The following is a 23,461-nucleotide window of genomic DNA, read 5'->3' on the forward strand; positions in this document are numbered from 1 at the left end:
CAAGCAGGAAAAATTCAAGACTGTCTAGACAAGAAGTTAAAATGGAAAAACATATTGAGCAGAGGAGGCAAGCAAGAAAAGCCACTCCATAGATAGAGTAGCAGACTCTCCTCACAAGAGAAGGGAGAGAGACCCCAACCATCTCTAGAGGTTGAGTTTATATGTATCTGTATTGCTGGTATGAAAAACAGAGAATGGGAAAATGTTGAGATTAACTTTGACCTCTACAAGGTTATTTTGTGGCCTTGTGGTTTCCCTCTATGGTATGGGTAAACGATAATAGGGGTGGGTTGCTGTTAATCTCTGTAGGAATTTTCTTTGTTGGGAGGCTCCACATGGTCTGCTTGCATCTCCAGTCAGTGAGTTTCATGTCAGGCAGCATATAGCAGGCCCCTGACTTCACCGTGATTTTAGTTGATTTGTATAGTTTTCATGCCCCTCTCCTATATAAAAGTTATGTACAAAAATAATGATCGTCCCTCAAAAGATTTATAGTAACTTTGTCACTGAGACCATCACAATAGGAGATGATGTTTCACAATCCCCCTGGGACCGTTGCTGATAATCAGATGTTTCCAGTCATCAATTACCTCCTGACCTCCAATTCCTTTGGGTCCCCACTTCTTCTGACGTAAAAGAAGCCTGGGTTCTGTACTTTCTCAAGATGGGTCTTTAGGACACTAGTCCACCATCTTCTTGGTTTGCTGGCTTTTTGAATACATGTAGTCACTTATCTTGCCCCAAATCCTTGTTGTCACTCAATTTATTGGCTGTTGTGTGATGAACAGAATGAGCTTTCACTCATTACATATTTATTTACCTAGTTACTACTTGTGACAATCCTATGAGGTAATTTCTGTCAGTAAAAATGAGAGACAATAATGTTAGGTAACTTGTTCCTGCTCAATTAGCTGGGACAAGTTACTGTAGGATTCAACCTACATCAAGGCCATACTGTAATCTAAGCCCTTTTACTCCACTGCATGTCTCTCCTGAAGATGAGAATCAAAGAAATAAGAAAGTGGGCAGCTGGGGTGGATTTGAAAAATATTCTGGATACCTACTTGAATGAATGTGAAGATAAAATGAGTGTTGAGTCAAAATGAAATCATGCTGTTAATGAAATTAGGAAGAATTAGAGAACCATGTTTGGAAGGAATGACAAGCTTGTTTGAGCACGCTGAACTTGACCTTGGCAGAATCAGGTAGCTAGCTCTAGCAGGTAGTTACAAGTTGAGTCCAGAGGTTGCTTAGCCAGGTCGGAGCTAGCACGATGGGAGTGAGCACTTAACTTGGGCACAAAATTTAAGGGGTTGGCAAAAAGAATCAGTAATCAAGATCAATAATATTTTAATGTAATATGTTTTGAAATACCAAAATTAATGCCAAAAATGATAAACCAAATATCAAAAGTCTAAGTGAAGAAAGATCAGTATTTCCTTTAAGGCCTCAGCCTTCAACACAGTCCCATGCAGCACTGCCAACAATCCTGCCTTTATCATAATTTTCACATTCATTTTGATTTTTTAAAATATTGCCTCAAAATAGTATTGACCTTGATTACTAAGCTTTTTTGGTGTATCCCAGGCATGTGCCTCAGACCTGGTCTAAGTGAGAGGGTATTTCACTTACTAGTCCAAAATTTTCTTTTTATTTCTTCACTGAAAAGAATCCCTTCACTAAAAGGAAATGAATTATCACTAAAACTGAATCTGAACTTAATAACTTTGATTGTAAGTCCAGAACACAAGTTCTCTTTTTTTTTTTCCCCCTAGGGAAAGCAAGGAAAAAAATGATTTGCACTTTACAGATAAGGAAACCAAGACATACAATGACTCAGTGACAAAGTTAAAACTAAACTTCTTGGTGCTGCATTTAACTCACTGGATCAGAAGCCTCTCTAGGAACAAGCAGGAATAAAATGAAAACATTACATATACCTATATAAATAAACCTTGGCCAAATAATTTGGATTGAAAAAATAAGTTTGCAAACAGCATGTGCTTTTGCATTAAACACAGTGAGTGGGCTTGAATTCCTCCTTGGGTGCTCTATGACAAGTTCCAAAGCTTCAGTTTCCTCATCTGTAAAACGAGCCTTACACACCTGCCTTTCATTGTCTGGGTTAGGAGGGGAAAGAGAGCTAATGATATTTATCAACCAGGATCTCAACCTATAACAGAAAACACAGACACACACACAAAAAACAGGAAAATTTCAGATATTTTTAAGTGTCAGGTGAAATGGAGATAAACTTTATTGCACATCTTGTACTTTTGATTTTCTTTCTACCATGGTCATGTAATACCTATTAAACACTATTTAAGGAAATAAGTGAATTATACATTATTAGTAACTTTCTAGAACTCCAGTAATTTGGGACTCAATGACAGGAAATGTACATGCATAAAAATCATCTTTCTTACTCTTTATGTGATAAGCGATTTGCTTTTTCAATAACAGCAATTAACAGTAAACTCCGTTGCCATTTCAGCTTCAGTTAAATGAGTGCAAAATACAGAGTAAACCTACATTTGTATTTAACAGTGCTTCACTGGTGCTGGAAAAGCAAAGTCTGTAGCAGAAACAATGAGAAAATTAGCACTTTGAAGCCTGGTAACAGCTAACTCACAGCGCAGGACAAGCATAACGTCACCGGACAAGCATAATGTCACCGCCACAAACAGCCTAGCCTGAGGACACCCCAGGAGGGCGGCTGCTGATTTTTTCAGCAACTTTCTTGGCCAAGAGAGGCAGGTGATGGCTAAGAGTTTAGACACAGCTCCTGAACCCCCAGGGATTACAGACCTCTGTCCTCAGGGTAAGACTGCCAACCTTCCAGGTTTTCATCCTTTCCGAGAAACTTGACGTGCTGTTTTTGAAGGCATATTTGACCTGGGAAGATCAAGACCGAGAGAACATTCAGCCATCAAGAATGGAGAGAAATGACCAATGAAATGATGGCATTGATAATTAGGATGATTGTTATCTGGATAGCCAATTTTTTTTTCAAAACGATGCGCCATCCAGGTTTAATGGTTAATCTTCTCCATCTGTTGCCAGGGGAAACATTCTAACTTGGAGGAGGCATTTCCAAGAGTGTTTATAAATTCCCTCCGGATCTCAAGATTTTTTTTTTTTTTTTTTTGTCTGTCATTCAGAAAAGAATCTTTTTTATTTCTGTGCCTTCTGAAAATTAAGAAACATTTCTTCTGATCACACTGAGATTTGGGGGAGGATGGGGGTCCAACCCTAGTTAGAGGAATCTAGAGTTTGTTTTTTTTTCTGTTACAGTTGTTCCACTTTTTCCCCCACTGCTCCCCCCCCCAGCCCACCCCTTCTCTCACAGTCATCCCCACCCCGTTGTCCATGTCCATGGGTTATTTATACTAGTTCCTTTACTAAACCCTTCCCCTACTTACCCCCCTTCTCTCCCTCCCCCTTCCCCCCTCCCCCCTCCCCCCTCCCCCCTCGGATCTCAAGATTTTAAAATTCCGATTTCTTCCTTCCCAGGGGCAGGGCGTAGGAGTTAGGTAGTAGGCGCTGCGTTCCTGCTAGGAAGGGATCTGCTCCCCGAGAGCAACTCCAGCCTGGGCACTTAGCCACACCCGTTTCGGGGCCACGCCTCCCCGCAGGGCGAACCCTATAAAGTCTCAGCGAACAGGGTCCTTTCGAACGCTGTTGGTTCAATCCGACGTCAAGGTCAACAGGTCCTGTGCCTCTTCTCCGGAGCATCCCGTGTCCAAGTCATGGCCCAGGAGCTGTACCACAGGGAGTTCGCCCGGGCGGGCAAGAAGGCGGGACTGCAGGTCTGGAGGATCGAGAAGATGGAGCTGGTGCCTGTACCCCGGAGCGCTTACGGCGACTTCTACATCGGGGATGCCTACCTAGTGCTGTATACTGCCAGGGCGTGCCAGGGCTTCACCTACCGTCTGCACTTCTGGCTAGGTAAGGGCGGCGGGCGCCGGACCTGGACGCGCCCAGGTTCGGGAGGGGCGAGGCCACGGGAAGCTGAGATTTGCCTGCCAGGGGAAAAGAGAGCAAACGGGGCTGCCTGCCCTGGAGACCTGGCGCCAGCTGCACCCCCGCGGGGCCGCGCCTTTGGGGCTGGCCACTTTCTCCTCGCCAGAGTCCGCTTTGCAAACGCCGGGCGCTGCGAAGTCCGGAGCAGTTTCATCCCACTGGCTTTTATCCTTGCGGAGTTCCTCTCCCGGGATTTGGGACTGGTTCCTCCAGCTGGTTCCTCCTTTCACCTTCCAGCTCCAAGCCCCACTCCCTGCCAGAGCTGCTGATCGGCGCACCTAGGCTCTGGCCAAGTCCCGCTCACCAGTGGACAAGTTCCGTCCTGAGTTTCCTATCAGGGAAAAGATGATTTCAAATTTGTGGGCATCCGCTGCAGCTAGGGAGAAGTTTTGTTGTTGTTATTGTTTGTTAACTAATCCTTTTTCTTTTCTCTGGCGCATGAGCTTGCATTTCTCCACTAATTGCGGCGATTAATGTCTGGCTACTTTAAGTCAGCATCCCACCTAAACCACGTTGCTCGCAGGTGTGGCTAACATTCCTGTTTTTTAGGATGCTGGGCACCTTGGCTACAAGCTGGAAACAATGCAGATTTTGTCAATATAAATAAATAGCTTTATATGGCCTATTTATGTATTTTAATGAGCTGCTTTTTTATAGTTAGTTTTAAATGTAATATTTATCTATTTGAACAAGAACACTCTGGAACAAAACTACTCCTTCAGCCGTAATTATTTTGGGCTGCACTCATGCCAGACTGAGGACACTGGGCCTTGTGTGTTCTACTTTTTCCACCTTCTACTTTTACTCGTAAACATCCTGAATGTCCAGCCTCTCCCAGTGGGATCCTGGGCCAGTGGGCACACCCCATCTAACAGCGAGCTGATTATCTGAGCCTCATTGACTTTTAAAATTGGCTTGCCTCCCTTGGACTGTGTTTCTTACTTTTAATTTTATTCCTGAGCTAATGGGAAAACCACACACACATACACGTTTTGAAGACCCTGAAAGCCATGAAAAGGCATTATTTTTACTTCTAACACTTGAAAATTTTAAGGAAAGAAAAGGTAGAAAACATTAAGAAGTGCTGTTCTCAATGTCAGTCAACACTTGGAGCAGATACCCAAATGACAAATACATACATAGAGGGGGAAAGGGCTGTTTTCATTATAGCATTTGATATTAAAATTTTGGGCTTGTTTGAGGATGCTGAAGCTCATTTTGGTTTCCCATTGTAATGTCACTATTTTATACCAAAAAGAAAACAAAACAAAATGCTGAAACCCTAATATATAACCATGTTCATGAATGAATGATGCCAGATAGAATAATAATGTCCTCCCCTTGGTCTTCCTATGTAGAACCTGCATTTGGAATGAGTGAGCATGTCTGAAACGCTGCATTTGCCATTTTGATGAACTGAAATGTGAATTAATTTCAGATCTCGCTGTAGACAACAGCTGAGTTTGCCTTTGTCAGAAGATTGCAAGAGGGCTTTGAATACACTTTTAATTCTAGAGGTTCTTTCTTATCCTAATAAGGTCTTTAAGCATTATGTTTTTCTAAGGTTTACACAGAATCATTATTAATTATTGACTCTTAATTATTCACGTAGCGCTCACCAAGTTCAAAAAAATGTAATAGAAAATGCTTTGGGCAGAAACATGATCTTAAAGATCTGCTAAAACTGAAGTTAATGATTGTTAATAAGTTAATTTCTTCAATAATTATTCAGTATACCCAGCATTATATAAGGCATTTTTACTTATGAATTATTTATGAAGCTTCCCTGAAAATTTATAATCTCAAAGTTACAATAAATCAAAAGATGACATAAGACAGATAAAATGTGATAATCACTGTAAAAGAGGCACTCAGTGTCTGTGGATAGGGGGAAGCAAAGAAACCTTGAGAGAAAAGAGGAAAATAAGGGTAATTGGGAGGGATCTTATGTCAAGAGAAGATCATGGGGAACATGGAAAAGTTTAGAGTAAAATAGTCCAACAGGCCTTAAGATTAAATTGTTCAGCGCTCCTCCTACATCTGTCCCCTGAAGCAAGCTGGATGTCATCCAGAATATTTCACTCTGAGACCTAAATTCAGATGAATTCATGAGGATTAATAAAAGAGAGTGAGTGAAAGTTCCTAGAGGAAGAGCTGAAAGTTCAAGGAAAAAGAAAGTTTGACACAGGAAATCAGCTGGAAGGAAGATGAAAGAGAGTGAAGTTAAGGTCAGACTGGGTGAAAAGAGTGCACAGGTGAGAAACAAAGAAACAGGCCATGTAAGAGGGAAAAGGGGGAAAAGGAAGAAGTGGGACATAAAATAGGAGAATAGAGAATCATCTTTCCTTGTCTCTCCCTCAATGTCTTTCTATAATACCCTTGCATATCTCAGATTATGTCTTTTTTTTTTTTTAATTTGAAAAGAATTTGTTGCATGAGACTGAATGTTGCATGGGTCCTTCCTAAACATTTCAGCTTTGTACCTAGTGGTTTAAATGCATCTACCTTCTGCTTCTGGTTACTTACACCATGTCTATAAGCAGGGCTAGATGGTGAAGGGACTGACTGTCACATCTCAGAACTATGATACAACACCCACCCTCACCATTTCTCATTGCCAGTTTTAAACTTTACATAAATATATTTGAGAGCAACAAACATTTACAGTATAACTAGCCTGTGCTGTGCTCTAGGCACTGGCAATGCAAAGAATTGGATTACATTATATAACATACAATACAAGGAACTTATACAAGGGCTGGAGAGGATGCTGAGAAACTGAATTTTCCTTATTGCGTGGTGGGGGCATATAAAATGAGGGCTATGAGTATTATGGAAAAGAATTTGGCAGTTTCTTACAAAACTAAACATGCAGTTAGTTACCATATGACCCAGCAATTGCATTTGTGGACATTTTTCCAGAGAAATGAGAATTTTTATATTCATTTAAGAACTTATATATGAGTATCTACAGCAGCTTTATTTGAATAGATCAGAACTTGAATCAGCTCCATGATCCTTGAAAAGGTGACCGGTTAAACAAGCTGTAGCACCTCAATAACCAGGAGTAGAACTCAACAAGAAAAAGGAACACATTTTTGATACACACGGCAACTCAGATAAATGCTCAGGCAATATGCCGAATAAGAAAAACTAATGCCAAAATGTTCCAAACAATATGCTTTTATTTACATACCATTTTTGAAATGACAAAATTTTAGATTTGTTGTTACCAGAGGTTAGGGATGAGGCGGGGTCAGGGTGATGTAGGAGGGAGGTGGGTATGGTTATAAAAGGGCAACATAAGAGATTTTTTGTTAATGGAATTATACAATATTTTGACTGTGGTGATCGATACACACATGTGATAAAATTATATACAATAGAGTTAAATATACAAACACACAGGTGAGTACAGGTAAAGCCGGGGGAATATGAAAAAGATAAGTGCCTTGTATCACTGTCAAATCCTGATTGTGGTATTCTGTGCTGTACTATACTTTTATCAGAGAAGGAAAACTCTGACTCCAAAAAACCTCCGCTGCCTTGCGGCATACCTCTTCAGGGGAAAGGCTAAGGGAGTAAACCCCAACAGAAAATCCGGAGCCGGAGTCCCTAAGGCGGTTTGACGTTGTAGTCAACACCGGCAACTCCTGCGGCGCACCTGAAGCCAAGCTGTATTGACTCCGTCTTTCCCTTGGATCCTTCAGCTGCGAAGAGAGGGGGGGGTCTGCTGCATGGGCAACAGCAGACCCTCCATATTACCCTGCCCAGGCTCTGTAGCTTCAGCGTCATCGCAAGATGTCGATTCAACACGGGAGGAGACAGATACTACCATGTCACTCCCGAGTCTGACTGCACAGCCATTCTCGGCGGTGCAGGTAGACTCTTAAGAAGCTACACCATCGTCTCTCGAGACGGACGGCTGCCGACGACGACTATACTTTTATGCTTACACATTAGTATGCTGTGATATACTAAACTATACTGGAGGGGATTTTTTGTTTTTGTTTTTTTCTGGCTGTGTGTCATTTATTTTCCACTTGGTGCAAGGCACATGGTCATGGGATGCCATGAAGGCTTACGTGTGTCTTGAGTAGTAAAGAACTGGGCTCTTCCAACTTCCTTTTTGGTGTTTTGCTGTTTTGATATAAAGGACGAACTTCTTCTGCTTACTGCACCCTGCCTAGTCTGTGGGTGGGTGAGGAGGGGGAGAGGGGAAAGTGGAGGACGTGGGAGTAGAGGGGCTCAAAGAGCCTAGTGCCTCTAGAAGTCAGGTGGCTGGTGGTGGCCACGCAGGTTAGGGACGTGATGTTGCTTTGCAAGGCTGGTCACCAGCCTGCTTCCTTGTGGCTTCCTGAGCCAGGTTACAGGTTGTCACGCCGCTGGAGGCCTTACAAGTGCTCTGGGGATTCCAACACTGTGGCCTCGAATGGGAGAGTAGACTTCCTGAAAAAGAAACTCGCCCACCAGTTACCCAGCTCGGCCTTGGGGGGCCCGGGCTGGTGGAGGGTGGCTTTCCCCTGGTACTCGGGACTTCCGCTGAGGCTGTCCCGGAAAGCAGAACCCAGGCGACGCCGGTGGTTGTCGTGGGTGGCACAAGCGAGCCGCAGGAGGGAAGGCTGCCATGGTCTTGCTTGTGGGCTGGTGGAAACCTCAGCCGCAACCCTTCAGGCGCCTCGGCATGACCATGGGTGGCGGGAAGTGGGTGCTAGTCCACCGAGCCCATTTACAGAGGACACGGCAGGAGGCCGCTCCACCATGAAAGGCGCAGGGGTCACTATGTTAGAGTTTTACAAAGTGTTACCACTGGGGGAAAAGAGGTCCACCCATCTGTGTGTCTGTCTTTCCACCAATACCGCCGTCTTAAGTACTGTAGCTGTATAGTGGCCATTCATATCAGAGAGAGTTCTTTTTCCTAGCTTAGTTTTCTTTGTCAAGGTTGTTTTTGCTATTCTAGGGCCTGCGCCTTTTCATATAAGTTTTATAATAAACTCATATAATTTATAATAAACCTTGCTGTGATTTTGCTAGGAATAGCATTACGCCTACAGATCAATTTGGGGAAAACTGACATCTTTATTATATTGAGTCTTATAGTCCATGACACTATGTTTTTATATTTATTATGGTCTTTGATTCTTTTCATCACCATTTTGTAACTTTTAGCATATAGATCATGTACCAATTTTGTTAAATATATACCCTAGCTTTTTGGAGTGATCATAAATGGTGTGGTGCTTTTTATTTCAAGTTTTTCACATTCATTGTTTCTACATAAAAAAAAAGAGACTGCCTTTTTTAAAAATTAATTTTTATCTTGCTGAATACACTTATTTTGGGAGGTATTTAAAAAAGTTTCTTTATTTTGTAAATTTCTTAAAATTTCCTTTGTAGATGATCCTCTCATTTCAAATAAAAACATTTATTTCTTTCTTTCCAGTCTGTATGCTTTTCTCTTTCTACCTCCTTGCAGTGGATAGAACTTCTTGCCTAATGTTGAGTAAGATTAATGAGTAGGCAGATTTGCCGTGGTCCCAGTCTTAGGGGAAGGCATTCAGTCTTTCACTGTTAAGAATTATATTAGCTTGAAAAAAATTATCAAGTTGAGGATGTTACCCTGTTTTCCTAACTTGGTAAGAGTTTTGTTCTTTTATACATATACGATAATGTAACATAATATTAAAAAAAACAAAACACCAAACAACATAACCAGTAAAATTAGTATAGGGAAAATAAATGAAGTGAAGTTCTTAAGTTTCTGAGTACTTGCTAGGATTTCATCATGATGCAGTTAAATTTGGTTCTGGTTTTCATATTCAAAGACTGCTATTAGCTTCATTAATGACTTTCAACCTCTTTAAAGCAATGACTCTGGCTTATTCATAATGATATTTCCTGGCCTAGCACAGTACATAAACACCAACAAGTGACAGTGTAATTTAATTAATTTACTACAAGTCCATTCATTAATTGTACTGTATATCCATTTACCTAAAGAGACTTGGGTTTCAACTTGTACTCAAATAAGAGTGTTTTTATCATACATATCCTTAATAGCTTGATATTAATTTTGATTTTAGTTTTCCTTTTAAAGCATCACTATACAATTGTACCTTTATTAGCATTCTCATTTATGGCTGGGAAAGTAGGCTTAAGAATGACACTGGAGTCCTTTTGGACTTCAGAATTGCATGTGTGTTTTCTTAAGTGTGTTACACAATTTCCTTTGACCACATCAAGTTCACTATATATATATATATATATATATATATATATATATATATATATATATATATATATATATCATGTCGAATGCTCTTCTAGCTACTGAATATTTTACTAAGAAGATTCTTGCTACACAGGCTCCCTTTGAGAGTAAGAAGAATTTTAAAGAAATCAAATTCTTCCTTCAATTTGGCTGACTGATTTCCTGTCTTCAACATTGGGGAATGTTCTTAACTGGGGTTTCAGGTGAACTACAAGTTCTGTCTAGAAAGTATCCAGCCATGTAATATGAAAAACAGACATTTATTGACGATGATACAAGATACAAGAAACATTGTACATAAGACAGTGATGCCTCAGTCCCCTTCAACGTAGGCACCTTGGGACTTCACAGAGTTCTCCCAATCGCCAACAGCTGGCTCATCATATTTTCTTGAATCTCAACAATGGTCTGAAAGCTCTTCCTTTTCAAAGGTGATTTTAGTTTTGGGAAAAACCAGAAGTCACAGGGCACCAAAGCTGAGCTGTAGTGGGGCTGAGTCACTTGGGTGATTTGATGTTTCACCCAAAAACTCTGCAAAAGAAGTAATGCATGAGCGGGTGCATTGTTGTGATGAAACTGCCATTCACCAGTTGCCCACAGCTGCGGCCTTCTGAATCATCCAGATAGTTTCTGCAGAGGAATGTTCAAGCTTAATGCAGAATTTGATGAAGATTCACTGCTTTACTCGCTCAGCCATTTTGAATGTGACAGCCACACAGTACACATGCTCACTCAATGGTGTCTACCACCCCCACTGACTAGTACAGTAAAGTCATCATTTTTCATGCATGCGTGTTCCAGTCCAGTCTCTGGCTGCCAGGTTACGTTGATGTCCAACAAACCATTCTCATTATGTTAACAATGGCTTGACTTTTTCTGGACTGACCTCATATAGTATTGTTACAGCTTCTTACTTTTATGCGTAACTTGTTCATGAAGGAAAATAACGTATCCCTATTACCACAAAATTTTAACTGCTAATGAGAGTCTGAGTATACACAAGAAGAATCTAGTATTGTAGTTTCTAAGAGCCTGTACTTCAGAGCACAGATAAGTAGTTCTGCATGGTGCTCTTCCAAAGGTCAACTTTATGATCTTAGGGAAGCCTCCAATTCCACTGTTGTAACAAGGTAGAACATAGTTTCTGCTGCATGGGGTTGCTTAAAGATTAAATGAGATCATCCATGGAAAACACTAACACAATGTCTGGCCTATAGCCAAGATATTATAAATGAATAAATGTTAGCTATTACTGTTTCTGCAATCATTTATGACTTCCAGATGTAGTAAGGCTTTTGAAGTGTCTTATAAAATTTGAGTTCCCCTCGGTGCTATCCTGGCTCTTATTTTTTTGCACGCTGAAGATGCTGGTTCTTAAGAATTGGTGTTTCTACCTTAGTTAGGTTACCTGGATGGGATCTGTATAACAATTTAAAAAATTAATTGTGTGTTTAATTCCTGGGATAATAGTACATAAACATTCAATAGGTGTGAGCATGCTAGTTTTTTTCCTCTTCCTTTTCCTTCAGAGGATATTATGCCATTAAGATAATAAAGTTGGGACAATGGGACTCAATGAGGGTAAGGTCAAATTGTGTTCATTTCCCATTCTAACAGCCATTTTCTTTTCCAAAGTTGTTTAACTATGGCCTATCATGTGCATATTTCTTACAAATACTAACATATTGACATCAGATACCTAAATATTGATGCTAATAAAGGCTAAAACAGTTTTATTGTGCTAAGTGAAGTAAGTCAGGCAATGAAAGACAAATACCATATGATTTCACTTATAACTGGAACACAATATAAGGAACAAAATAAACTAATGAGCAAAATTGAATCAGAGGCTCAAAAACAAAGAACAGACTGATAGCTGTAAGAGGGGCGAGGGAGATTGGGGACTGGTTGAAAGAAGGTGAAGGGACTAGACAAAAAGGAGACGCATATACGCTTTGCCCATGATATGAACAACGGTGTGGGGACTGACTGAGGGAAGAGGGATGCTGGAGGGAGGAGGGCAAGGAGGAAAAATTGGGACAACTGTAATAACATAAACCATGAAAAGAAATATTTTTAAAGCCTGATCTTATTGATTGAATGATTCTGAATCCTACTAGAATACACTGTTATATCTTCCTGAACGTATTTGGACAGTGGTGTTTTGTTTTTGTTTTAAAAAGAATTGGAAAGCAGGAACAAAATTATTTTTGTTGTTAGCAACGTAATATTTAATATTACACCATTTCTATTAAAAGATTGTTCATTGAAGATGAGTTGTTCCACAGATACATAATTCAATAATTTTTTCTGAGGTTTTAAATATCAGAAGTTCTGCCACACTCCTTTTCCATGCTTGACAAATGAGGTGCCTTCATTTGCTGTTTCAGGACGGGAGTGTTCTCAGGATGAAAGCACCGCAGCCGCCATCTTTACTGTGCAGCTGGATGACTACTTGGGCGGCAAACCAGTGCAGAATAGAGAACTTCAAGGATATGAGTCTACTGATTTTGTTGGCTATTTCAAAGGAGGTTTGAAATACAGGGTAAGCAGTTCTCTCAAACAGTTTTTGTTATGACCACCTTTCTCTTTCTGTCTTCATTAGAATAAAAGTACAATATTTTTTTAACTGATTCTTTCTTTTTAAATTTTTTATTTCTCCTCACCCAAGGATGTGCTTACTTATTTGTTTATTTATTTTAAAGAGAGAAGGGAGGGAGGGAGGAAAGAGAAACATTGATTTGCAAGAGAAATATTGATCAGTTGTCTCTTGTAGGCACCCCAAGTGGTGACTGAACCCAAAACCTAGGCGTGTTCCCTGCCCAGGAATTGAACCTGTGACCTTTTGGTTCGCAGGATGATGTCCAACCAACTGAGCCCCACTGGTCAGGGTGAGGGCAGAGTTTTTGGGTTTTTTTTTGTTTTAATCTGTTTTGTTCACTGATATGTCACCAGTACCTGCTGGACACATAGTAAGTGCTCAATAAATGTTTGTGAAATGTGTAGTGGCAATATGTGAGCTTTGATTACATTTAATATGTTGACTTTTAAGAACGTTAAGAGCCTTCAGCTATGTTGTCACAAATAATTATTGAAGTAAAATTACTTCAATCATTAAAATTGATAAATTGGGTATCAACAGTTTTTGTTTTTGATATTCTGAAGAATCGCTGACTTTGCTGCAAATAATCCATGATGTGGGAATCTCAGTTGTTCCAGAATATCTTAATATAGTATTTATAACAGTTATAACTTCCGTTAATACAAAGAACTATGCACACATTTCCCATATAGTGTGGTTTGATGTTGGAAATGATACAAATGAAACCATTGAGTTGATTATGTGTGGTTCAGCCTCATAAATTCAGATGCACATACACCGGCATGAACACACAGAGCTTATGTGTATTTGGCTTTATTTTTAAAAATTAAAGAAAAAAACAAAGTGTTAAGTAGTTCTGCCCCTGTAAGTCAATTTTCAGTAAAAGATAGCTTTGTGGGGGAACTCTCTCAGTGACCTTTGCAGACTGGCCATCCTTCACCACCCCTCTGTCCCTGGAGGGTTCAGATAAAGACTGAGGAATACCCTTCCTAGACTAACATTTTAGAAACACTCCTTTTCAAAATCAAACATGCTTCAATAGGTATTCTGCAGAGCCTAGCACTGCCCCTTCAAGCATGTTAGCCTAGTGAAGACCTAAGACCTCAGAGCTGAACTAGAATTCTGAATATACACTAAATTTGCCTACTACAGTGCCAGGGTTTATTTTTACTCTTACTTGGTTAGAGACTTAGTTGAATATTTTGTGATGCCATTGAGATAAGGACAAAATACTATCAAGTTCTCCTATCTCTTGGAATCATTTTTCCACTCTAGGATATCAGTCAACCTAAATATGGAACTATTACCTCTCATTTTATTTAATTTACATGAATTCCTACAGTTTATGTCACATGATTGTAAAACCTCCTCTGTGTCAGTGAACCCAACATTTTGAAAAAGCTGGGTGTTACGGTTACTAGAAGCATGTGCTATGTCATCAGACTGGTTATGGACCCCTTTCTTCCACATAATTACTGGTTTGCCTCAGGTCAAGCTTTCTGTGCTCAGTTTTCTCAAATGTGCAGTGAGTATAACAACAGGTTCTTCATATAAGTGTCATAAGGGTTAAGGATTGACTTAAATAATAAAATAACTGTATAGCGCATTCTCAATCAATAGGAAGTTACGTTATTAGTAATCCTTATGGCTATTTGCAAGACCTCTGAAATCAAACTTCTGAATACATATTTAAAATTGGATATGATAAAAGTAATTTTATAGTTATTGGATAATTATTTTCTAATTATCAACATTAAAGCCACGGTGAATCAGCATTTTTTAAGAAAGAGGATATTTGCAAATGGAGGTCAAATTTATCAGCAACAAAAATCAGTTCACTATCTTATCATTAGTGACCTTGAGCAGATGAGGTGTTGCAGTTGCAACAATACTTGATAGGAAATGTAGAAGCAAAGATAATTTACCACCCAGCATAGCAAAGATTGTTATACTTAATTCCACGCTTATAGGATTGCGCTAAGCATGCCGTGAACATCATCTCATTTGATCTAAACAACAGCTGTGTGGTGCAGTTTCTGTCATCATCCTATTAAAATAAGTAAAGGGAAGCTTAGAGAGACTGTAGCTTTGCCGAGGCCTAATAGCTAGTATGTGAGCGGGTGGCCAACTGACTCCTGTACCTAAGCTGGTAATCATTATACTGGGACGCTCTCAACGTAAAGAAATGGTTAAAATGTCAGGACAATTTTTTTGTGTCTATTTGAAATAGAAGAAAACTTGGCCAAGCCTACCCTTACTAAGTCAGCAACAACCATATGTAGTTGTCATATGTGATGTAAAGATTCAGGCAGAAACATTAAGACCATCTTCTCCTATCATTTCATTGACCTGAGGTTTTTCCTCTGTGAGGCATTTCAGGAGTTGAGAGGGATGATAGAGGACTATTACCTACCACTGCTCCCTCATGTTCAATCTCCAGTTAATCACAGCTTTTCCACACTCAAGGAGACCCAGCCCTTGGCAGCCATCTGACATCTGTCAACCAGGAAAAGTGTAGTTTTCGTGTCACAGGTTTAGAGGAACTTGTTGAAGGTAAACGCCCACCTTGTTTTCATTCTGTGGAGTAGATAGAGGCAGGGAGTTTCTAGGGTTGATTCAAACAATATTAAAAGAACTACTTACTATCTGATACAGACATGTATCAAACTTAGTTTTTCTTTTTTGCATTTTTGGCATAAAAGAGACAAAATTAGTTTTTCAGGTACTGTTAAAAGTTCTGTTGGTTCACTATATGAAATTAACCTAAATGTTGTATATGCATACTCAGTCTAGTCTATGGTTTATAACTCTTTCAGATTACACTGTTCTTATACTACTTTTCATTAGATCACAATGTACTTATTGAAAAAAATGGAAATGGCTAAGAACAGTGTATATATGATGATAACTTATATGCATTTTTATTATATAATTGTTTAGTCAAAAAATATGGCAATCTTTGTACAATTATAAAATGGAAAATTATTATATATTTCTTAAAATTTTTGGTTATAATTGTCCTGAAGTCATCTAGCCCATACTAACAAAATTGTTCTATTCATGAGGGCCTTTTCCTGGAGAATGGGAAAAATTTAAAGTCAATGGAAATATAAAGAATGTGTTAAGGATTATATATGCAGCTAAACCTTTTTTTTTTTTTTGATTCTCTGTATATGTTTATATAATAAATTTAAAAGTTGGATTATTTTATAGGTTTCTTATACTGCTAATTTTTTTACCACATCATAGAAGACTTCTGATCAATAAATAATACATTTATTTATACTGAATCTTTATTATGTACATTACCTCATAATTAATTGTGAAAATAAGTTTATTGTTTCTAACAGGAAAAAATGATAAAAGCTGATTTCAAATAATGCAAGAAGATGTACTTGATGCAGTTAGTATCTTTTTCAGCATTTCTTAATTCAGTGTGGTTGTATTTTATTTTATTTTGTTTTGGGTTGGGGATGTGCAACCAAGATCTTCATCTCTCCTTATGTAGACTATAAATACCTTGCACTGGCATATTTAGTAAACTCTTTCTACCGAAGAATAGATAAATAAGACAGGTGATTCTTTAAAATGTAAAAACAAGCACCATAAATAGAAGCAGCCCATTATCTGGCCAGCACTTAACTCCCTTCTGTGTCCTAACGCTGTGACGGTGGGCACTCTGAGGGGCCTCATTCCCTGGGTGCTCCTCATCCGTGCTTGTTACCTCTGGCTCCTCCAACCTCCTGTTGCCTTTTTCCTTGAAATCCTTGTCTACCTTTGCGCTCTATGACTTGAGAATAATTAGTTCCCAAAAGACAAGAACTACGACTTCTTTTTGTTTATGTACCAGGTTTTATATGCTGACACTTCTCAGCAAATATTTGCAGTTATTAAATTGAATGTTGGGATAGGAAGGACAAAGAACCTAATTTTTTATTTTTGAAAAGCCTGTTGATTTGCCAAGGCATTCTCTTCTTCCTATTTAATTTTTCACATGCACTGAGGTGGCTTTTTTCTTGGCTTGACAGACCATTTGGGCACAACTACCTTTGCTTTTATACATGACTGTGTCTGGTTAGAAGCGTCACAGGTTTTGTTTTTTTCTGTCCCCTACCATGATCAGGTTGGAGGTGTAGCATCTGGACTCAATCATGTTATCACCAATGACCTGACTGCCCGGAGGCTCCTGCACGTGAAGGGTCGGAGAGTGGTCAGGGCCATAGAAGTTCCCCTGAGCTGGCACAGTTTCAACAAGGGGGACTGCTTCATCGTTGACCTTGGCACTGTAAGTTTCATATGAACATGCAGACATCAAAAGAAAAGTAAATTGTCTTCAGATCAAATCTGATATTTGTATCAAGGAAAATAATCACTTTTTCTACATACTGAAAAGAGGTCTTGTTTATGTGAGATGCAATTGTATCATATGAGTAATTGGCTGGTATTTAAACGACACGAAGTGGGACTTCAAAGTTTTTATTTTCTTTGATGGGTTTGGAATGGTATAGTGATTTAGTTCTTCCTACCATAGAACAGAAATTGAATAATTTTTTCACGTATTTCCCCTCCTCTCTGAACAGAGCTTCCTCTAATTATTTTTGTCTCTAATTGTGTGGGAAAACATTACTTGAGGGGAAAATTGGCTTTCTCCACAGAACAAAGGTTCTAGAATTTTAAAGGACACAGTATGAGTCTAAGCAGTCTGCCTGAAGAGTTCTGGGCCATTTCCCTTACACACACACACACACACACACCATGCTACTTTACATTTTTTACTTATCTTGGGTTATTGGAAGAATAGGCACAAGTCCAAATATCAGTTATCATTTTAACGGGATGGGCAATGGTATCTCTTCTTCCAGAAAAAGAGGTATACTTATAAATTATTATTATTGTGACAAAGAAGTATTATTCCGAGGTTTTGTGCTAGACTCTAGTAGGTAGACTGTAAGTTGTGTCTTTATAACTTTGTAAGGTCCTAAAACTAGAAAGAAAGGGCATTTCCTGTCACTGGAAATTCATGTGCAAAGGCACAGAAGGCAGGAAAGCGCAGGGCCTTCTCCTTTTCTTCATGATTATTGTTCTCATCACACTTCAGATGTCTGCATTTGAAGTGTCATCCTTGACATTTCTGGACTGAGCATCCCACAGAGCCTTGATCTGACCTGTATTGTTTCAGTTAAGCATGAGGCTTGGACAGGCTCAACGTTGCACAGTCAGTAAACGGTGAAGCCAGGATTAGACCCTAGGTCCAGTGTGCTGATTCCCACCAGAACATTTTATTTTATTGCCTCTTCTTGGACACTACACTGGGGGAGAGCAGCAGACAGAGGCCAAAAGAGTTTATTTTATATGCATAGAGAAGGGACACTAAGGGTTTTGAAAGTGAGGCTACACAAAATTCTGTTTAAGCATTATTAATTTAGCAACAGCACAGAGATTAAATGTGCTTAAGTTATAAATGGTTTGGAAAATGACCCCAAGCTATAAGCTTCATTGCATTCCCTAATTTAGAGTACACCTATAGTTTTATTACCACTGATATGTAATTCAGCTGTCTTGGATCACACCAGCTTATGTGTATAGTGCAGATCATGATATGCCCAAAGTATAATTCTCAGTGTCACACTTAGACATCTGCACCCACAATGGCAGTACTCTTGCCCTACATCTCAGAAGTTCATGAAAAAAAGTCCTTTTCCACTTCAAATGCTAACCCATTCCCTTAACCAGTCTTGACTACTGACCGCTCAGATCAAGGCAGAAAACAAATACTGTTTCATCCCTCCATTCCCCTGCCACCAAAACCACAATTTAAACAGACAGATGACCACATGGTGTCCATCAGGCCGCACAGTCCCAGAAACAGTGAGTCCAGAAACACTGAGTCTTTCAAAGCCTATGCACAATCATTAATTGTCTAAACTTTCATCTCAAACACTTAACATTTAGAGCCTTTTATCCCCCTTTTAAAGTACTTTTACATATAAGATGGTATTTTTTTATAGAAAAAGGGGACCTCATTTTTCATTCAACTTTACTAGTTTCAGGTTCTTACCTGTAAAAGTTGAGTATTTGATTAGATGATCTCTAGGGCCCCTGAATGAGAGATACTTCCCACTGACAATGTAATTTATCACTACCATCACTTAAAAATATTATTTCTTTTTTAAAAAAACACTTGTTGATAAGGTAATTCCTCTATAAATGTAACAGTCTCTTTATCATGAATAGTGTTGAATTCAACTTTTCAGCTATCTACTCTTTGATCTTGAGCAAGGCTTTAATCTCTTAGAGCTTTAACTTCTTTATTTTTTTTTTATCTTGACTCTGGTTTCTAATGGCATTTTAAACCTTAACTGGCTGTGACTCAGTCTCATCTGACACCCAGTCATATCTGGTAATGGCAGTTATCATACCAGTTTCACAAGAGGAAAAAAAAAGCCGTAGAAGGTGTGAGCAAGTCACTTGCACTGATGCAGGTTGAGTGGTGACCTGGGATACCATCTGGGTTTTTCTTCTTCTAGTTCACATCCTTTTCACTACACCAAGTGAACTTGGTAGTATATAGGATGCTATGGCTCCCTAAAAAAACATCTTGTAACAGTTTCAGAATCTGCTGAATCAGAATTGAGTATGTCTAATCTGGCTTAGAATTCACTGGAAGTAGTACTATTAATGAAATCATTTATTTTGTTGAACAAGTATTAATTGAGTTTCCACATGGGCTAATAGTTGGGTGTGGTGGTAGGTTGTTCTTCTAGTAATGTATGCTCTCTTCCCATAGGTAAGGCTGGCCAATGGTTGTACAACTCACAAATCCAGCTCATAAAAAAGGGACAAACTCTCTATTATAAGGTTCAAGAACCTTCATCTGTTTAATAGTAAATTATCCTTATTTAATGTAGTTAATTATCCTTAATAACTTTCAAGTTGTCTCCTACTCATACCTAGTTAGAGACATTTGGAATGGTTTTGTTGTAGAGCTTGAGTTTGATGAACTCTTCTGTTGTGAAAGTTCCCTGCACCCCAAAGGGATACCCCAGTAGGAATCAAGCCCTGGATGACTAAGTACATTGGAACAAATATCACATGATCTGTCTTTATATGAACTAACCTTTAACTGGTTGGTATATTGCCAAAAGTTACTAATTGATGATAAGATCTTGGAGTTACTTTAGTGATTTTATTTTTGAGGTGTGTCAGAATAAGCAAAGAAGGTATAGAACCAAAATTTTCTCTACCATAATATTTTAATTTGAGTTCATTGTTTTGACCACTTTCTGTATTAGGCTACACAAAAGGAAATCAATACAGGTTTCTTCGTATTTGTTTGATTACCCAGGTATGAAAAAGGCAAATTAGACGTAGCTGTCTCCCAACGAAGGCCAACTGGCCAGCACTAAGGTTATTGATTGAACATAAATCCTATATCTTGATTGTGTTTGCAGAAGGTCAGCTTTTTTGATAATTAACTATTACTAATATGATATGACAAATGCCTTGAAAATATTTACTATGACAGGATTTGAGACTACAGTAAATACCCACAGAACATGACAATATATATAACCTTCTCAACCTAGAGCATAAGATTATAAAATTATCTGTTTAATCATTTTGAAAATTATCTGCATTTTAGAGGATAATTTGGGTAAATTGACTTATATTTAGTATGTATTCAGAAAATAATATGAAACAGGATTAGATGTCATCAATTCAGAATTTACTGAGTCTTTGGAAAATGCTTTTGAACCATATGTTTTGATGTTGATGAATTTATACATCTCGATTTCTCCACTATTTTTAAAGATATGGGGTATTTGTAGACATTGATAAAATCAGATGTAAATATATTACAACAAAACATCCATAACTCCAGAATGTCAGTGAATGATAATGACAAAAAGGCCATATTCTCAAAGTTTGGCATCTGGAGTTAACTCCTTTAGAAATAGATGCCCAGGTCAGCCACTAGTGGAGAATTAGATTTCACAGAGCGGTGAGTTCTGCGTATTCTGTTTCCTTGTTAACTTGTTTGGTCAGTTATGCAGCTTTGCCCTACTCCACTTGCTATTTATAATCTACAACCTCCTCCTCTCTCACTGTTCAGTCATGCAGCCTCTACTTCCTCATTTCCCAGTTAGTCTACAACCCATGTCTTTGACTTTCACTCCCACTAGTTGTTTGAAACTGTTCTGTCTGAGGGCATGATGCCTTCTGATAAATCCAGTGATATTCTGATCATTATCCACTTGTCCCCTGTGCTGCCATTGACACACTTGATTACTCCCTTCTCTGTCAGCCTCACTTCTCCCATAGCTCTAATCCTCCCCTCCCTTTCAAGCCACTCTTTCTCATTCTTCTCAGCATGGTCTGCTCACCCCCTCAAGATTTTTGTTTGTCTTTTTTTTTTCCTCCAGGATTTCACTTGGATCATTGTCTGTTCTTTATGCATTCTTCTTGAGCAAACTTATCTTTCCCCAAAGTTTCAACTACTCACCCACTGGTAAATCTCACATTTATAGTGTGGTGATGACCTCTCCCCTAAGCTCTATGCCAGTACTTCTGACTACCTCCCAGATACTTTAACTCATGTGCATCATGGGAACCTCAAATGTGGCAAGTCTAAAAATGGAACTCATCAACTTCACCCTCTCATTACAAAATGACTTCTCTTTATTGTCCTTGTCTTGCGAATAGGGCCACCACTCATTCAGACTCTCAAACCCCGAATCCAAAGTCATGCTGACAACTTCTCCCAAATGCTACATGTGCAGTCAGTGAATCACTGTGCCTAGTCTAGTCTACTTCCTAAGCGTCTCTGGAGTCCGTCCTGTCCTCTCGGTCACCATGATACCCTGTGCACGGCATTTTCCAAGTTGTCATGATTTTGCTTTTGTGCACATTGTTTCTTTGCCTAGAATACTCTCCCCATCTGCTCACCTTTCTCCAGCAAGCATCCATATCATCTCATCCTTAAATTTCCAACTCATGTAGTGACTTCTTTACGATGTATTCCCTGACCGGCTCCTCTTCTCCTTCCACTGTGCCATGTCACATCCCTATAGAGTTAGGCACACCTTATCTTAACTTCCCTATCACCTTGCAGAGACTTGCCTCTAACACTTTTTACATTGACTATCCATTCACTTACTAACCTCACTTACTCACTTTGTTCCTAATATGTGGCCCAGAACTTAATATCACTCAACAAATGTTTCAACAGATAGATGGCCGTCCAACAAAGCATACAGTCTCATATCGTCGGCAGCCGTCCGTCTCGAGAGACGATGGTGTAGCTTCTTAAGAGTCTATCTGCACCGCCGAGAATGGCTGTGCAGTCCGACTCGGGAGTGACATGGTAGTATCTGTCTCCTCCCGTGTTGAATCGACATCTTGCGATGACGCTGAAGCTACAGAGCCTGGGCAGGGTAATATGGAGGGTCTGCTGTTGCCCATGCAGCAGACCCCCCCTCTCTTCGCAGCTGAAGGATCCAAGGGAAAGACGGAGTCAATACAGCTTGGGTTCAGGTGCGCCGCAGGAGTTGCCGGTGTTGACTACAACGTCAAACCGCCTTAGGGACTCCGGCTCCGGATTTTCTGTCGGGGTTTACTCCCTTAGCCTTTCCCCTGAAGAGGTATGCCGCAAGGCAGCGGAGGTTTTTTGGAGTCAAGAGTTTTCCTTCTCTGATGTACCCTGACTGGAAGATCGAACCAGCGACACTTAGCTCGCAGGCCGACGCTCAATCCACTGAGCTAAACCAGCCAGGGCATACAGTCTCATATAGTCCTGTGCATAAAGGTGTAAGTTTTTTTCATCTATAACTCAAGGTGACTTTACTGTCAGGCTTCTAATTCCACAGGAAGGTTTATAATAAAATAATCTTGCCTCATTAAGATGAAGTTTGTTTACCAATTAAAGCAATTCAAACTCACCCAACCCGTTTCCTTTTCTATCACTCAGGTTGGAATACATGTCTGATTTTACGACCTGGGCATGAGGGGTCGCGTTGAGAATGGAAGTGTGAATCTGGTTTGCAGTCTTCAGTCCTCACTCCTCTCTAAGTTTTGAGGCAGAGCCATTTTATTATTTCTGAGCTTTGGGCTTTGGCCTCTGTCCCAAGATATTTGTTGGAAAATATGCATGGCCTCACTTTGGTCTTCTGTTCTGCCCGTATATCTACTACAAGACCCTTTCTGGTCTGTCAGCCACGCTCCTACCCACATCCCTCCCCCTCCCAGCTCAGGAATTCTGCTTCAATTTTCCCACACCACCCTGACATTGTAGGGGCATTGTAGCCACATTGCTCCAACTGCCTAGACACTGCCCACTGTCATTTCTGCTCTAATGCTCAGGATCATGGATGAATATATGACAAATATATTGAAGGGAAAGTATACTGAGCTCTTTTCAAAGATTTGTTGTCCCTGATCAATTTCGTGGCTCTCCTGTAATCTCCTACCGTTCTATTCTTGGGCCTGACAAACAAGTCTTACACTATTTCACACTGTCACCTACTCTGTGGGTCCTGCCATACACTCCAGCCCTAAGGCCAAGACTG

The 23,461-nt window shown here is 39.6% G+C and overlaps 1 long non-coding RNA gene across 1 annotated transcript; it reads left to right on the forward strand.

Annotated features, from left to right (window-relative positions):
* Positions 1-3,899: 3,899 nt before the first annotated feature.
* Positions 3,900-22,990, forward strand: LOC150021827 (uncharacterized). The gene is made up of 4 exons (XR_016509076.1): positions 3,900-3,948; positions 12,685-12,839; positions 17,020-17,181; positions 22,864-22,990. It is a non-coding gene; the product is annotated as an uncharacterized LOC150021827 (long non-coding RNA).
* Positions 22,991-23,461: the final 471 nt, after the last annotated feature.

Source organism: Furipterus horrens, unplaced genomic scaffold (assembly GCF_987537825.1).
Source record: "Furipterus horrens unplaced genomic scaffold, mFurHor1.1.pri manual_scaffold_1, whole genome shotgun sequence".
Classification (NCBI taxonomy): Eukaryota; Metazoa; Chordata; class Mammalia; order Chiroptera; family Furipteridae; genus Furipterus; species Furipterus horrens.